This window comes from Gouania willdenowi, chromosome 9 (assembly GCF_900634775.1).
Source record: "Gouania willdenowi chromosome 9, fGouWil2.1, whole genome shotgun sequence".
Lineage (NCBI taxonomy): Eukaryota > Metazoa > Chordata > Actinopteri > Blenniiformes > Gobiesocidae > Gouania > Gouania willdenowi.
Window position 1 is genome coordinate 17,217,397 of NC_041052.1, and position 17,036 is coordinate 17,234,432.

At 41.6% G+C, this 17,036-nt stretch overlaps 1 protein-coding gene across 1 annotated transcript in view; it reads right to left on the reverse strand.

Annotated features, from left to right (window-relative positions):
* LOC114469432 (whirlin-like) overlaps positions 1 to 11,441 on the reverse strand; it is a 60,259-nt gene extending 48,818 nt beyond the window's left edge. Inside the window, exon 1 of the mRNA XM_028456944.1 lies at positions 11,315 to 11,441. The gene's annotated coding sequence lies outside the window, so the exon portion shown is untranslated. The remainder of the gene's footprint in view (positions 1 to 11,314) is intronic.
* Between the last annotated feature and the right edge of the window lie 5,595 nt (positions 11,442 to 17,036).

The window sequence follows — 17,036 nt, forward strand, 5'->3', positions numbered from 1 at the left end:
TTACAGGACACACACTTGCAAGTGCTGCAGCGAGTCTCTGAGTGCGCTAACAACAACTAACAATAGGGCCCTATAAAAGCCACGTTAACGGAATCACGAATTCAACCAATGAAAACGAACTCTACTGTTGAACACGTTTATGGACAGAATCGGGTTGAAACGCCGTCGGCAGTGAGGCAGAGGACTTTTTTTATGCAGAAATGTGCTTCCCACTAAACACCATCTAAACTAGCAAAAAACTACGCAAATAATCACCAACTCCTAAATCAGAGCCAACCAGTGTCCGCTTAATTTTAACGTGTCTGTAAAGCTCCGTCCGTTACCCACGTGACGGTGCTGTGCACCGTGAGAACAGCAGTAGCTTTAATCAGTTTTACCTGCTCAGAGCGTTTAAACATCTCATCAGAGCTACAAAAGATCTGAGGTAAAAGTTATGTGCTGTTGTGGACAAGATCATCGATGCTCGAATTGTCGAGTCTTAAACATCATAGGTCAACGATAACTTATGATACTTTAAAATATTCTGGCCCCTAGTGGTGAAATAACTGTTTTTTTGTTTTGTTTTTTGTTTAATCATTAAGGTCTGGAAGGATGTCATTAGGATCATTTAAATTAGGTTAATTTAAATTAAGTTGATCAAAACTTAATCAATAAACCTGATCAGATTCAGTAAACCAGTATAACCTGAGGGGAAATTGGGGGACAATGCTGCTCTCATAAATCTTTATATGACATGAACAGTGTTTGGAATAACGGCGTTTAAAGTAACGGCGTTATGTAATGGCATTTGTTTTTCAGTAACGGGGTAATCTAACCATTACTTTTTACGGCGTTACAATGCCATTATCGTTACTGAACGTTAAATGCGGTGCGTTACATGCATTGATTAAATAAAATGTTATCCGAAAGCATCCCCAGCTTCTGACTCAACTGTTGTGAGGAGGTGGGTTAAAAACAAGGTGAGCGATTATGATTGGCTAAGGCGACGTGCCAGCTCCCGCGAGAGAGAGAGAGAGAGAGAGACCGCGCACGCACACGCACACACACACACAACTGATTGGATGAAGCAGCAGAGATGGCGAGCGTCGAGCAATCTGATGAAAAGTTGACATTTTTAAGGTGACGATACAAACACTACTTTAAATTAATTGTGGTCAAAGGCAAGAACGTGTATGTGAAGTGTTCATTATATCCAGGAGAGAAGACTTTGTCCACATCTGTTGTAAGCAACTCAAAATTAAGCACCTCACGATACACGCATCTAAAAAATGTGAATTCTTTGACATATAGCAAGTTTTTTTTTTTTTTTTTTAATAGTAACGCAAATAGTTACTTTCCTTGGTAATGAGTTACTTTTATTATAGAGTAATTTAGTTACCAACGCAGTTACTTTTTTGAACAAGTAGTGAGTAACTATAACTAATTACTTTTTTAAAGTAACGTTTCCAACACTGGACATGAATATATAAAAATGAGCAGTCAGAATAATCCATGTCAGTACAACCTTTTAATTGTATCTCATTCATTATTTTAAATTATATTTTTGTTTTTTAAATAAGTTTTTGTTCAATTATAGTTTTCTTTTTTATTAGTATTTATTTTGTTTCCTCACAATACAACTTATATCTTCATTTTACCTGTATCTTTATTTTTGACGTACATTTTTGTTTAATTATGGGGTTTTTTTTTTTTTAAATTCATTACTCTATTTTGTTTCCTCAAAAGCAGTTCAAAACTAAAATTTTCTGAAAAATTTGATTAATATTTCCAAAAAAACAGAATTTGAAAAAATTAATATGGAAAACACGGAATTAGGTTTTATCAGTCAGAATTTTCCTTTAAGAATAAATGACTAACACACTACACACCATAAGGTGAGCCCCTTGGTGCTGATGCGCTCAGTCAGTGTAGTTTGGCACAAACAGGTGTATAAGCCTCTTTGTTTGCGCCTAAATAGGATGCTGTCCAAGGTTCCAGCCTTTCAGCAGAGTGTATGTTTGGAACATCGCTGGAGGTCGAGCAGATTCGACTCTGACTCACAGAAAAAAAGCTTACGTGGTCTCTAAAAAAAAAAAACAAATAAAAAGTTGGGCAGACGGCCGGTCCATATACGCATGCCGCACATTAATAAAACATTTATGTCAAGGACAAAGAGAAAGCCCATCATCGGAGATATTTTTAACACAGCGACAGCAGCCGCAGAGCACATTTTTTTTGCTTAAGCTAACCTTTAATCTTCTCTTTTGTGTTCCTCCCACATGCTTTTCTGCTCTCGCTCTGCTTTTCTCTTACGTCCTGCAGGGACGTCAAAGTCACAGCTGCGCCAACGATCAGGCTCCGATTTTTCAGCTCCACTTTAACCAAACATGACACTACACTTTTATCTGGAGTCACTTTACAGAACCATCATTCACAGCAGCTGACCAACAGAGCGAGTGAGTGTTTACGAGTCTAACAAACCACAGAGACAACATCAGACAGTTACAAACCATGGCTTGGCAAAAACAGCCTGGCTTGCATTTTTGCTCTGCCTCCAGGTGGATAAGAGGTGATGGGATACACCCTGGAAGTGTCAGGCCTGTGATGTGTCTGTCTTGTTGTGGACAGGAACTGTTTGTTTTAGTGGCACAAACAACATGTAGCATCTAATTGCGATGTTACAGTATGTACATTATTATTTGTGAAAAACTCCAGGGGCATTTCCTGCTTTGTCTGAATTAATAAATTTTTTTGTAAACTTCTACATATGTTGTTGATAATTACACTATATTTGCATTCACATTCATCAAATCAGTTGAATAAACATATTTGTGGTTCTCTTTCATAACATTTGTTTGGATGTCTCACTATGGGATACATATTCAGACGATCCTTCTCATTCTGTTAATCTGATTGGCTAATGAAAGATGTATTCATCCGCCACTAGTCCCACCTACTATAAGTAGGGTGGGTGGAAAATACATTGCTTGCTTACTTACTCTACGCAGCAGCTCAACAGTCCCGAGGAAGACCCGTGTTGGATTCTGCTGCCGGGCGATGCTGTGTATCCTGTCCGCTTGAAGTTTTAAGGTGTGCAGTGCCTATCTTGCCCCCACGCTCGGGAATTACACTGCTCCGAAACTCCCCACAACTGTCAAAGGACCCTGATAACCGGCTCAGCTCACCACTGCTCGTCACCCACCACGACTGTCGAGGAAGACACCAGCCCCAACACCTCCATTGTCAGCTCGGCGTCCACACCACCTTCATCATCCCACACGGTCAGCATGTGTTGGCTGTCGCCCTCCGCTAGCTTAGCGGCTAACTCCCACACTCGCTAGCTTTCCCGTCTGCTGCACCTCGGCACAGAAGGTGGAGGATGGAGGAGAAGGCCCCACGCAAGACTGGAAAGGCTAGAAGCTTGGAAGCTCGACTCTGCAGGTGCGGGAAGCTGATTTCTGAGCAGGACACACAACAGGTCTGCGCTGCGAGACCAAAAAAAAAGGACAACGAAGCTCTCCGCCTTTGCCTCCCACAGACGGAGGAACTGTTTTCCGCAGAGGTTCCGACCTCCAAGATGTGAAAACAGTTGCCACAAGCACACACCCACATTCACAATGTTCCCATTAAAAATTTTAAAACGCCCCACTGACGCACCCAGGCCGAAGGCAAAGGAAGCGGCGAATAAAAAACCAACAAAAAACAGTTCACCAAAAGAAGCGCGGTGGTGACAGCTGCCGTCTCCTCTCGGTGGGTGGTCTATGCCCCCCGTGCAAGGATCGGCGGTTCGTTGCGCTGTCCCCTTGGGAGTGTGCACATGCCGGCGCGGCTCCCCCGCTAGAGGGCGCCACCGCACCATGGTGCGGGGCTCTTGTGACAGGCGGGTCGCTGCAGGCGCCCTCTCTCTCCTCCAGGGGGAAGGTAGTCCAAGTTCGCAACCCCACCTTGGGTGTTACGGACAATAACGGAGGCTGCACAGACTGCAGTTTGTGTCTCCCCCTCCCCGGTTCAATGGCGTTCTACACTCACAGGCTGAGGGAGAATCAGCCTGTGCCCTGCAGGAAGAGGCCATTTCTGTCATTTCTTCCATGCTGTCAGAGCGGGTTTTACGACAGGTATTTTGTGGTCCCCAAATGGGGGGTCCAGGATTTGCCCTATCCTGGATTTATTTGCTCTCAACGGATATCCCAGGAAATACAGGTTCAGGATGTTTACACATGCCTCCCTGTTACGCATGGTGCATCAGATCTATCTTTCCACAGAAAGTTCCTACGGTTCGCTTTCCAAGGGGTGTGCTACAAGTACTGGGTCCTCCCTTCCGGCATGTCTCTCAGCCCGAGGGTGCTCGTTCGGTGCACAGAATTGGCGGTGGCCCCGCTGAGACAGCGGGACATCTGTTTGGCCACGTATCTGGATGACGGGCTGCTTTAGGCAAAGTTGGAGGCGGAGGCCAGGGCGAACACACACGCATCCTGTTTTGTCATATTTGATTCGGGTTTTATCATAAACAGGGAAAAGAGCATTATGGTTCCAGTACAGGAGATAGTCTTTTTGGGCCTATCCCTGCTTTCAATGCCGTTCACGTCGCGCCTTAGGGAGGCACGGGTAGGGCCATTCACCTCGTGCTTTTCCAAATGGGAAGTTTCGTCTAATTCAGGACATGTCTTCATCTGCTCGGGCTTATGGCTTCTGGTGATCCGCCTCAGCCGCCACCACATGCAGGAATTCCAGTTGTGGGTGGCGGCGTGTGGAATGGATCCAGTGCGTCGTGGCGCACAAAGTATGTTGGTTATGCAGGAGTGCGCCGGGTTCCTGCGCTACTGGCACAACCCATCTTTGTTGGGCACCGTCACATCCAGAGAGGTAGTCACCACGGACACCAGCCTAATGGGCTTGGGCTCCGTGTACGAGGGGCAGTTGGTGAGAGGACGCTGGGGTGCAGGTCTCTAGCATTCCCACATCAATTACTTGGACCTCTCTGCGGTGTTCCGCGCGCTTCTGCACTTTCTTCCGGTCCTCACGGGCCGTCATGTCCTGGTGAGGATACGACCATGGTGGTGTATATCAACCACCAGGGCGGTTTGCGCTCCCGTCAGCTGCATCTGCTAGTGTGCAGACTGTTCCTATGGAGTTGCGGCCGTCTCCTGTCTCTCCCAGCGACACACATCCCGGGGGTCTTAAATTCCGGCACGCACCTATTGTCAAGGGGCGCGCCATATTACGGGGAGTGGAGACTTTACCCGGAGGTTGTGGGACAGATATGGGCCCATTGCGCACATGCCAAGGTGGATCTGTTTGCCGGGTTTGAAAACGCGCAGTGCATGCTGTTTTTCTCTCTCCATTTTCTGGAGGCTCCCCTACGGGTAGATGCGTTAGCACACGCTTGGCCGTGCACGGTTGCTTTATGCATTCCCCCCCGCTGGTCTTGATACCCCCCACCCTTGCCAAAATGAGAGAGCAGGGGCACAGTCTGCTCCTGGTGGCTCTGCACTGGCCTGCTATGCACTGGCTCGCAGAGATTTACCGGCTGCTGTGCACTCCCCCCTGGCCTCTCCCGCTACAGGGGGACGTTGTTTCATCCTCACCCAGAGCGCCTGGCGCTATGAAAGGGACACGCAGGCTCCTCCCTGTGTCCAAGCCGCTGGTGCCGCCGTGGGATTTGGCTGTGGTCCTGGAGGGACTTACCCACTATTTGAGCCATTGGGACACGCAAACTTGAAGTTTGTATCAATAAAGTGGTGTTGCAGCTGGCTTTGGCTTTGGCCAAACGTTTCAGTAACATCCATGCACTGCCAGTGCACCCATCATGCGCTCAATTCTGGGCTTGCTCTGCTTACTGGTGTGCCGTGCAATAAGCTTGTTTGTAATACGGGAGCTACTACATCCCATAGTGAATTATAAAAACGAATGTTATGAAAGGACTATAGGTTATTTACATAACCCCGGTTCTCTGAGTAATACAGGGCTGTACACTAACTTTTCCAGTGGTGGCACTTGTGCGACTAACTTTCTCAGTTGGTTCCACCAGCACAGAGTTTGGTCGCACCCTTTTTTCCTTTTTTGTAGCAGGGGTGGGGAGAGTGTACAGCACAGCCATGCATGCTGATGAAAAGTTGGCTTAACTGGGGTACCGTAGTTTTGTATGAAATAAAGATCGACAATGACTCGAGATATATTTGCAAAATGTTTTAATGCTTTAGTGTCAATAAGTTATTCAGCAAAAAGCAGTGGCTGAAATAACAGGTCATTTCTTTTATACAATTTTAAAAGAAGACGTAACTTTTTTAAATAACAGCAAAGCATAACAACAGGTTACATGTATTCTGTTTTTATTTTAATTTTGTAGAAAGGCTGTACTTGAATTTATTTAACAGTAGCTTAACCAACTTAGCATCTGCATTGCTTCACCCCATGGAATTCAATTCAGAGGATCCAGCTCTTATCGTGGGGTCTCCTAACCCTCTTCCCCTGGTCAGGGGTCCTGAAACCTTACTCTAAAAAGTAGAGGTGCCAAAAAAATACCTTCTCAACTCTCAATACAGTTAAAATTATATAGAATGTTTATTTTAATTTGATTTATATTGATCATGTAAATGGCAACTTAAACAGTTTAAAATAAAATAAAATGACATCAAGAAATAAAACAGTATCTTACATTTTCAAATTCTTATGCATCTTAGTTTACATTCAATAATGTGATGTAAAAAATGGTTCTTTTAATGTATTTAAAAGGCTACAAAAAGTAACTTTATTTTGATAACACATGTTCATGTGGTCAACAAATGCTAATTGCTCATTTATTGCCACACATAAAACATGCATATTTAACCGGCACATTGGTAGTTAAATGAATCTGTCACCACACAATTACAATCTCCATTTTCTTCCAGAATAGTGTTTTTGTTGGTTTTGTTATTTTACCAGGGATTTAAAACTTATGGGTAGCCACAGGTGCAGAAAAGTTGATGGTCTGTAGATGCTTCAGGAGGTGAAGTAGGAAGGTGCTGAGTCATTGCACAACTTGATTTATTTAAGGTTAACAAAATGTTATATCTTGATTTTATTTGTCATTAATCAACAATAGCATCTGTAAAAAAAATACTTAATTTCAATAGTTTTTTTTTTAAAGCTACAGGGAGCCATTGCATAAGAATCAAAGAGACACACTCGGCTCAAGAACCGCAGGTTGCAGACTCCTGCCCTGCGAGAACCACAGCTGAACATCTAGCCTGGCATCATAGTCCATCAGTTCTGGCCCCTTGATGCTGATTCTGATGGGCGTGTACACTATTGATGCGCTCAGCACGTTTTTCCTTCTACTGCTGCCCCTCAATGTGAGCGCGCACTCAGTGAAGGGCTCGTTATGCCTGGCTCCGTTCGCGCACCTCGCGCACTCCAAAGGAGCACATTGGCGTTTATACTTGACGCATTCATCATTGCATTACCCGCAGTCAAGGTGCGTGAGCATCGTCTCCTCACCCACAGCAGAGAGAGAGAGAGAGAGAGAGAGAGAGAGAGAGAGAGAGAGAGGTGCACTCTGTGGAACGTGACGAAGCGCTCAGCCACTCCGTCCAAAATAAGGTCACCCATACACACTCGCACTGATGCGACCAGATAAAATTTTAACTCGCGCACACTGAAAAAAATAGTCTCAAATGCGACCAATTTGGTCGCAGTCTCGAGCCCTGTAATATGAGTGAGATGTCTCACAAAGACAACCCTTCTTGCTGGCAGAACAAGAAGAGGTGCTTAGAGAACGCTGATGAATTCTCCGCTCGTCCTACTTATGGTAGGTGGGACTAGTGGCAGATGAATACGTCTTTCATCAGCCAATCAGATTGGCGGAATAAAAAAGGTCTTCTGGATATGACGCAGGGGTGTGTATCCCATAGTGAGACATCTCACTCATATTACTAAGAGAACTGGGGTTATGTAAATAACCTATAGTTTTTACAGTAAAAAAGACCCATTTTTTCTACCTAAATTGTGTTTTTAAGTTGATTGTGTTTATACAGTATGTTAAAATGATCAATTAATGGTAAATTCATACAGCTGAAGCTGTGCTGAAAAAATCATACCAAACACGGCAAGCTAAACCATTTATGGTGAGTAGTTAAAAAAACAGCCAGTTATACCATGGACTCCAGAGGGTTAAAGATGAGTCAGCAGTTATAAATCCGGTAGGCTGTTGTGTTTATTTAAACCATGACTTTGCAACACAGTAGACTGCCGTGTTTAAACCACGACTCGGCACCAATACATTGGGAGACTGATGTTCGAACCACAACTTGGCAAATCAGCAATAGTGCCCGTGTACACTGTGGTATGGAAACAATGACTTGTCAACTATAATTTGGTAGACTGGTGTGTTTTAAACATGAATCTGCAACAATGCTAAACCAATGACTGAGTGATAATACTTGGTAGGCTGTAGTGACTTAACAACACTCAGGTAGGTTTGGTAATAAAGACATATTTCTGCAACATTTTTTTAATACAAAACATTAAATCTTTTAACATTAAAAAGTTTTAGTCATCCTCTTTTGTCATTTAGTTTTTGCAACGTTAAAAATGAGGATAAAGTTTACAAAAAAAACTTATAGTTGACAAATTTTCTATTAGTGTCCACAAAAGGGCTAAAAGACTAAAGAAATTAAAGTCAATGTAACTTAATATGGTCATACAGATAGATTTAGTCAACCTGAAAAAAAAACAGTTGTATTGGTTTCAGTCAATCTGATTTCATTTGTTAACTGAAATTCAGAGAAAATGAGTATTGTGTATTCCTGTTTCATATTTTTATTGATGTGTATACAAGAATATCAAAGGCAATTGAATATACCAGGGCACAATAGTGTCAGCATTAAACATTTGTATACAACATTCAATTTTCATATTTTTAAGAACAAATAATTACAAAAACAAAACCAGATAGACAATTCAATGAAAAAAGTACTTAGTCTGTACAGAATAATTATTCTGGGAACTTTAAATAACTAATAATGTTAAAATAAATAAATAAATATAGAAGGAAATGTGGGGATGTTACATTGTCGCAAAAATATCGATAAACGGTTGGTATTTATTTTTATTTTTTTTTAAATTAAGTTTTCTCTACTTTTAAAAAGGACATAACCTCCTTAATCCATTGAGTGTTGGAAGGGGCTGAAGTTGATTTCCAATTAAGGAGGATGTGGCGTCTAGTAATTACAGAGATAAAAGCTATTACTTCCAATTCTTTCGTAGAGTATCGAGTATACTCTTCCGGAAGACCAAAAATACCAGTGTGTGATGAAGTGGCAATAGTTTTTGAGAGAACCTTGGACAAGATGTTGAAGTAAATTTACCAACAATTTGTCAAGGCTGGGGAAGAGAAGAACTGTACATATGAGTAAGATTGGAGGGTGAGCCTCCACATCTGTCGAAAACATGCACTGTATTTGGGAAAATCCTTCCCAACCTTGTCTTTGAGTAATTACATCTAAATACAACTTTAAACTGTATCAAGGTCAAATGGGCACAGAGAGGTTTTGTGAATGACCTTCAGCACGGATTCCCATCAATCTTGATCAAAAACCAATCCTAGTTCACGCTCCCAAGTCTCTCTTGTGTTGGTGGTCAAATAATCATCATATGACTGAATGAAACTATATTTTTGAGATTGAAGACCTTTGTAAAGGATTAAGTGTAAAAGTTATTCCCATGGCTGTTACGGTGGGAGGTGAGGAAAGTGGAAGATAAGGATTTTGCACAGTTCGTCACCTGAAAATATCTGAAAAAATGGGAAGGTGGCCAAAGGCTAGCAGCTAACCGGACCAGTCAATAAGGCAGAAAGAGACCCACTGTGCTTCTAGTTGACACCAGAAAGTAATTTTTGATATGTTCGCTGCCCAGTAATAAAATTGAAAATTCCACAGTGAGAGGCCACCACAGAATGTACAATTCGTCTAACTTTAGGTGTTTTGCCATTCCACAAAAAAATGACAAATAACTGAGTCTACTGTTTTGAAAAAAAACTTTTTGGTAGAAATATAGGCATACATTGGAATAAAATTAGGGAGTATTGAGTATTTAATTATCTTTATATGTTTTACAGAGATAAATCAATTATTCTATAGCTTAAACATTTGTAGATAAAAGTTGTGCATTTTTATATTCCATATATTGGCAAAGTCTTTGGACAAATTAAAGTTTCACCAACAGTCCACTTCTGTCAAGTTTGTCCACTCCAAACTCATCAACATTGTGTTCGCTGTCATGTTGGGAATACCCAAGATACCTCTCACTAAACTGTTCCCACAAAGCGGGAAATATCTTACAATTCTGAAGCATTAAGGTTGACAAGTATGTATAAAGATTTTAGAGCATAAACTCAGTGTTTTCAAAAGTATATAGGCTAAATATAATTATATTGATGTGATATCAAATAAGAAATGTGATTATCACACAGATGCTCAGTGAGGTGAATGTAGCTGTTACACCCTTTGATTTTCAACACTTAACACTCATCCAGGGGTGGACTGGCCATCTGGCATACTGGATACCGTCCCGGTGGGCCGTCAACCCGAAGTGGGCCAGTCTGGTCCGCTACGTTTGTTTTGTCGAGCGAGTGGAGGCAGACATGATAACAGGACTAAAGATGGCAAAACATGGCAAGAAAAAAGTGCAGTGAATAAAATGAGACAAAAGCAGTCAAAAGAGGCCAGAAAATGGGCTAATAAAGAGGAACCAGATGTTATGTATTAGCAAAGGGTAGCTCAAATGAGCAAAATGTGGCAAACATGAGTGAAAAAGGGCAAAAATGTAGAACAAAAAGAGGTAAAATGTATGGGGAAAGGAAAAGAGTGGTAGTTATTGGTATTTATAGCTTATTTGGATAAAAAGTGGCCAAAAAATTTAAGAAAGGACAAGAATTGGATAAAAGTGACAAAAAGCAAATGCAAAATGGACAAAACAAATTGAGAAAAAAAGGATATTTAATTTGCAAAAGATATCTAATTCTAAAGAAGTGTCTGAACCTTTTTGAAAAGGGACAAAAATGGGACAAAGTAAGTTGTTAAATGGCCAAAGGAAATAAGTAAATTAGAGGTTAAAATGTTTCCCCCTTTTAAGCTTTACTGGGGGAATAACAATAAAAATGTATACATAAAAAAGCCACATTTTGAGCATCACTGACTTAAGCTTTTACAATAGTGTCGCTGATATGTAGTGGACTGTGTCTGAATGTTCCTCCCAGCCACCTCTGTGATGCTCCTTTTGATTTTAAAAAACACTTAACTCTTCCCATAAGTTCCCAGAAAAGTTTTTAGTTTGTCCTTCACACACACACACTTACCTTTACTGCGTCCACGTTGCGTGACGCTGTCAAACAGCATGTCGTTGGCGGTCACTATCTGGTCCCCGACCCTCAGTCCTTCTCTCTCCGCGAACGACCCTGGCTCCACCAGCGACACGATATATCCCGACTCCGTGCTCCGAGCCTCCTCTGATACTGAACCCCGACCCTCCAGGCTCCGGGTGCGAGTCAGCTGCACCGTGCGCATCTCTCCACACAGCCCGGCGCACACCTGCTGAACCATTGCGAAACCGTCCGGACAGCCGAGGCGTGCACGAGCCCACATACCTCTGCAGGGCTCGAGTCGTCTCCGAAGCCCTCGTTGCTCCGGAGCAGGTCGGCGCTGAGGTACAAGCCCTCGGACGTGTACTGGTCGAAGAGGCAGCTGGTCCGAGCGCGGAATGAGAGCCGCAGCATCGGCAGCAGCTGCCGCTTCCCGGCCGTGTTCAGGATCCACCTGCAGAAGTCTGCACCAGGTCGTAGACGTTGCGCTTGGCGTGGTAAACATTGAGGCAGTGGATGAACTGCTGTCTCTCCGGCTCACTGAGCACAAGGTTCAGGGCACCGTGAAGTCTGCGCACGTTGGCCGAGAGCGAACGGCCGCTGAGGCCGGCCGAGGTCACCGAGGAGCCGAGCGGGACGCACTCCAGGTCGGCGTTCATCCTACAGCATCACCAGGCAGGGGGACGGGACTGTCCGGCACAGCACGGCTTGTCTTCAACAGGTAACCGGCGACCTGTGCGTAAAGGCGCACGCACGCTCTCCAATGCAATCCACGCGGACTTTACTCACTCCTGAGCCCCGAGGCTCCTCAGTCCATCCTCAGCACCGAATCCAATAGCAAATATAGTGTGGAGAACCTGGTCGTTCAAACTCTACAGAATAAAAGACAGCAAAAACACCCCGGTGTTGTCTTCACGAGGAAAACTATATTAAACAAACAATCAAATAAAGTCCGTGTTCGGTTTCTGTGACGGAGACTCCGCTCAGCTGCGCGCATTTGGAGATCTGAGCAGGACGCAGTCAGACGTCCATGTGGAGGAAATGACGCAGGTAGGTGTGTGTGTGTGTGTGTGTGTGAGAGAGAGTGTGAGAGAGAGATAATCGTGGGTTGCTTGGAAACTGACAATACTACTCTCCTGGCCTTATTTGAATGATTATTTTTGGCAGAGGCTGTGCTGAGTGTGTGCAGGAAAAACATCAAAGAGAAGACTAAGTAAATTTCGTCATCAACAATAAGAAGTAAGAAGAGGAGGGAGGCTCTTAAAGCAGGAAGCCCTGTTAATTTTGTTGACTAAAAGTTTTTTCATACTATTTTTGTTGACTATTTCAGTTTTTTGGTGACAATAACTAGACTATGACGACCGGTAATTAAAAAATACAAGTGAACGAAAACAAAATCAAAAGTACATTGTGATCTTTGTCGACTAATAGAGGGTTTTCACTGCGCGTCATCAACCTGAAAGTCGCCATTTTGGAGGTAAGCAGCCGGTTTACAAACAAACATTTGTGATGATTTTTGGCAGTCTATAAAATTCCAAATGTGTCTCACTGTTTGACCGATTGGTACAGCCAAAAACACGGCCATAGTTCACCATTTTGTCTCGAAATTCGGGATTTTCTTGTCTGGGGGCTGTTTGTAGACCTGCTGCTTTATCTCCAAAATGGCGACTTCCGGGTTGATGACGCGCCGTTAATACTCTATAGTTAAAAACTAAACTTTTGTTACACGAAAGGCAGAACAAGCCTTAACACTATCCAATATCAGGTTAATCAATAGTAATTGAATCTTTAAAAATTGCATTAGCTTTATTTTTTAGTTCAACAGATTTATAGTTGACTAAAATATTTATGCCATTTAGTTGACCAAAACTACCCCATAACAGAAATAGTCATGATGAATACATTTGGACTAAAACTAAATTAAAATTTGCTGTCCAAATTTACACTGGCAGAAAGAAAACACATACGTTTTCATACAAACTCATAATTATTGACTTATTTGTACTCCTATTTATTTTCAATGTGACGCTGCAACTACCAGAATTTTCCCACAAATGAATAAAGGTAGAACCGGAGCTGCTCTTCTCTTCTTCATGGCGTCTACGAAACAGCAGAGATGGAACAGTCTCCCCTTGTGATCACAGATTTTTTTCAGTTCAAATTTCAGTAAACAAAAGAGGTTTATGTCGACTTTTTTAACTTTCACTGATTTTTGAGCAACCCAAAGCAGCACAAGTTGTCATTTTGACTGAAAAAGCTGCTAAATGATCCTGAATGCTTCACCTCCTATAGAACTCAATGGACTAAAAGGGGCTATTTACGTCTTCAATGACGTCATTTCAACATGGCGGCGCACAGACTTAAAAACGGTAAATTAGTCCCATTTTAAAAAGTTAATAAAATGAATATGGGGAAAAATAATGTGTTTTGTTAGGCATAGATCTTCTAATAAGGACATTTCAAAGATTTTAGGCCACATTTGTAAAAACAGTGGAGGATCCCTTTAAGTACGTTGTTACATACAGCCAACCATTACTGAGTTAATTTTTTTGTTTTGTTTTCAAGGCAAGGCAAGGCAAATTTAATTGTATAGCGCATTTCATACTCAAGGCAACTCAATGTGCTTTACATGACATCAACAACATGACTAAAAATCTCTCTCTCAATCATATGCAGTAGAGAAAAAAGTGCCTTTAACTTTGATTTAAAAATGTTCACATTGGATGCTGACTTCAGCTCTGCTGGCAGTTTGTTCCACTTCTTTGCAGCATAACAACTAAAAGCAGCATCACCATGTTTACTGTGAGCTCTGGGCTCCACTATCTGACCTGTGTCCATGAATCTGAGAGACCTGCTGGGTTCATACCTGACTAACATGTCACTGATGTATTCTGGACCAAACCCATTCACAGATTTATACACCAGCAGCAGAACTTTAAAGTCTATTCTGAGGCTGACTGGGAGCCAGTGTAAAGACTTTAAAACTGGAGTAATGTGTTCTGACCTCTTTGTTCTGGTTAGAACCCGAGCTGCAGCGTTCTGAACCAGCTGTAGATGTTTGATGCTCTTTTGGGGGATTCCTGTTAGAAGACCATTACAATAGTCCAGTCTGCTGGAGATAAAAGCATGGACCAGTTTCTCCTGATCTTTCTGAGCCATTAAACCTTTCACTCTGGAGATGTTCTTTAGGTGGTAGAAGGCTGTTTTTGTGATAGATTTGATCTGACTGCTGAATGTAAGATCTGAGTCAATCAGAACACCAAGGTTTTTGACTTGGTCTTTAGCTTTTAAAGATCGAGACTCAAGATAATTGCGGACAGCAGTCCTCTTTTCCTTGTTACCAAAGACAATCACCTCCATCTTGTCATGGTTTAGTTGAAGGAAGTTTTCACTCATCTAGCAGTTTACTTTTTCTAAACAGTCACACAACACCTCAATGGGACCATAGTCATCTGGGTTCAGTGATAGATATAGTTGTGTGTCATCTGCGTAGCTCTGATAATCAACCTTACAGTTCTGTAAAATTTGTCCTAAAGGAAGCATATAAAGGCTAAACAGAAGAGGTCCAAGAACAGATCCCTGAGGAACCCCACAGGACATTGGTAATCTGTCAGATTCAAAGTTTCCAATGCTTACAAAATAGCTTCGCTCCTCCAAGTATGACTTAAACCATTGCATTACTTTTCCATTTAGTCCAACCCATGTTTGCAATCTGTGCAACAAAATTGTATGATCTACAGTGTCAAATGCAGCACTTAGATCCAACAGAATGAGAACAGATACTTTTCCTGAATCAGTGTTCAACCTTATGTCATTGATCACTTTGATAAGAGCAGTTTCAGTGCTGTGATGAGAACGAAAACCTGACTGAAATTGATCAAATATTTTGTTGAATGTTAAGAATTGACTCAGTTCGTTGAAGATCACCTTCTCAATGATCTTGGCCATGAATGGAAGGTTGCTGATTGGTCTATAGTTAGCCAGTATAGAGGCATCCAGTGTTCTCTTTTTTAACAGAGGTTTCACAGCAGCTACTTTCAGGGATTTTGGTACGGTGCCTGATTGGAATGAGCAGTTAATTATCTGACACAAATCAGTGACAATTGACTTTACAACAGTTTTAAAGAAGTTTGAGGGTATTGTGTCAAGGCAACACGTTGATGGATTCAGCTGCTGAACAGTCTCCTCTATTGTTTTTGGGTTCACTGTAATAAACTCTAACATTGTAGGTGACTCATCCCTCAGTGGTTGAAGCTGTTCAAGCTTTTTGTGATTTTGCTGGTTTGTTCTGATGTTTGACCTTATTGATTGTATTTTTTTCATTGAAATATACAGCAAATTCATTGCATTTTCCAGCTGACAGTAATTCAGGGGCTATCTGATCTGGGGGGGGTTGTGAGCTTTTCAATTACAGAAAACAACGTGCGAGAGTTGTTGACATTTTGGCAATAATTTCAGAAAAGTATTGCTGCCTTGCTTTGAACAAGCCATCATTGAATTTTCGCAGACTTATTTTGTACAGTTCTAGATGAATTTGGAGTTTTGTTGATCTCCATTTACGCTCAGCTCTTCTACAGTCAGATTTCAAATTCTGCATTATCTCAGTCCTCCTCCGAGGTGTTTTCTGTGTGTTTGGTTTTCTCTTAGTTTTGATTGGAGCCACCACATCTATGACATTACAGACGTTTCTATTATACTCATCCAGAAGATCATCAACTGTCTCAGCACTCAATGTTGGTGTCATTGCTATGGCTTCCATAAACTGTGCACTTGTGTTCTCATTTATGTACCTTTTCTTTAAACACACAACTAGGGGGAACAGATGTTACAGTCTCTAGGTCAAAAAAGACACAGAAATGATCAGATAGAGCTAAGTCTCTTACATCAACAGCAGAGATAAACACCTTTAGAGATGATAATGGACATCGTAAAACTACAAAAAATGAAATGATCAGATAATCAAATGCATCACATCATAACCAACCAAACAGATTAAACGTAATGCACAGCACCAAAACAGCATTGATTAGAGGTTATTTCGACCTGAATTTATTTATTTATTTATTTTTATTTTTAATTGAATTAATTGGTATTATTTTAGTTTAAAAAAGTACATTTTGACAAATCTTTTATTTTATACCGATGCCTTTGTCAGAAATAAAGTTCCAATTGTGCAAGATTTGGTCTCTTCCTTTTTAAGTTTATACATGAGATGTTTACTATATTCAAGGGAACCGTGGAAAGATTTATTACCAAAAATAAACATCGGGGTGAAAGTAACTAAACTTTTATTTTGACTACTATTTAATTGAGCTATGTTTTACTTGTACTTGAGTACCGTATTTTTCGGACTATAAGGCGCACCGGATTATAAGGCGCACTATCAATGAATGGGTCTGACCGGGTCTATTTTCATACATAAGGCGCACCGGTTTGTTATTATTATTATTATTATTATTATTATTATTATTAAGGCTCATTAAGCAAAAAAAAATAGTCAGATAAGTCAAACTTTATTCAACTCATTAACAATAATTCTCAACATTGTTCAGGTTTAACACATAAAATATAGAACATTGCACTCACATTTTCAGTTCAGTATGTTGAAGCACAGTACAGGTACATATCACTCCATGAGGCGTCTGACTACGGTAGCCCTGAAGCGCCAAAAATCCATCAAGTGGTGCAGCTTCATAGTTTACCAAAGTTGTACTAAAAC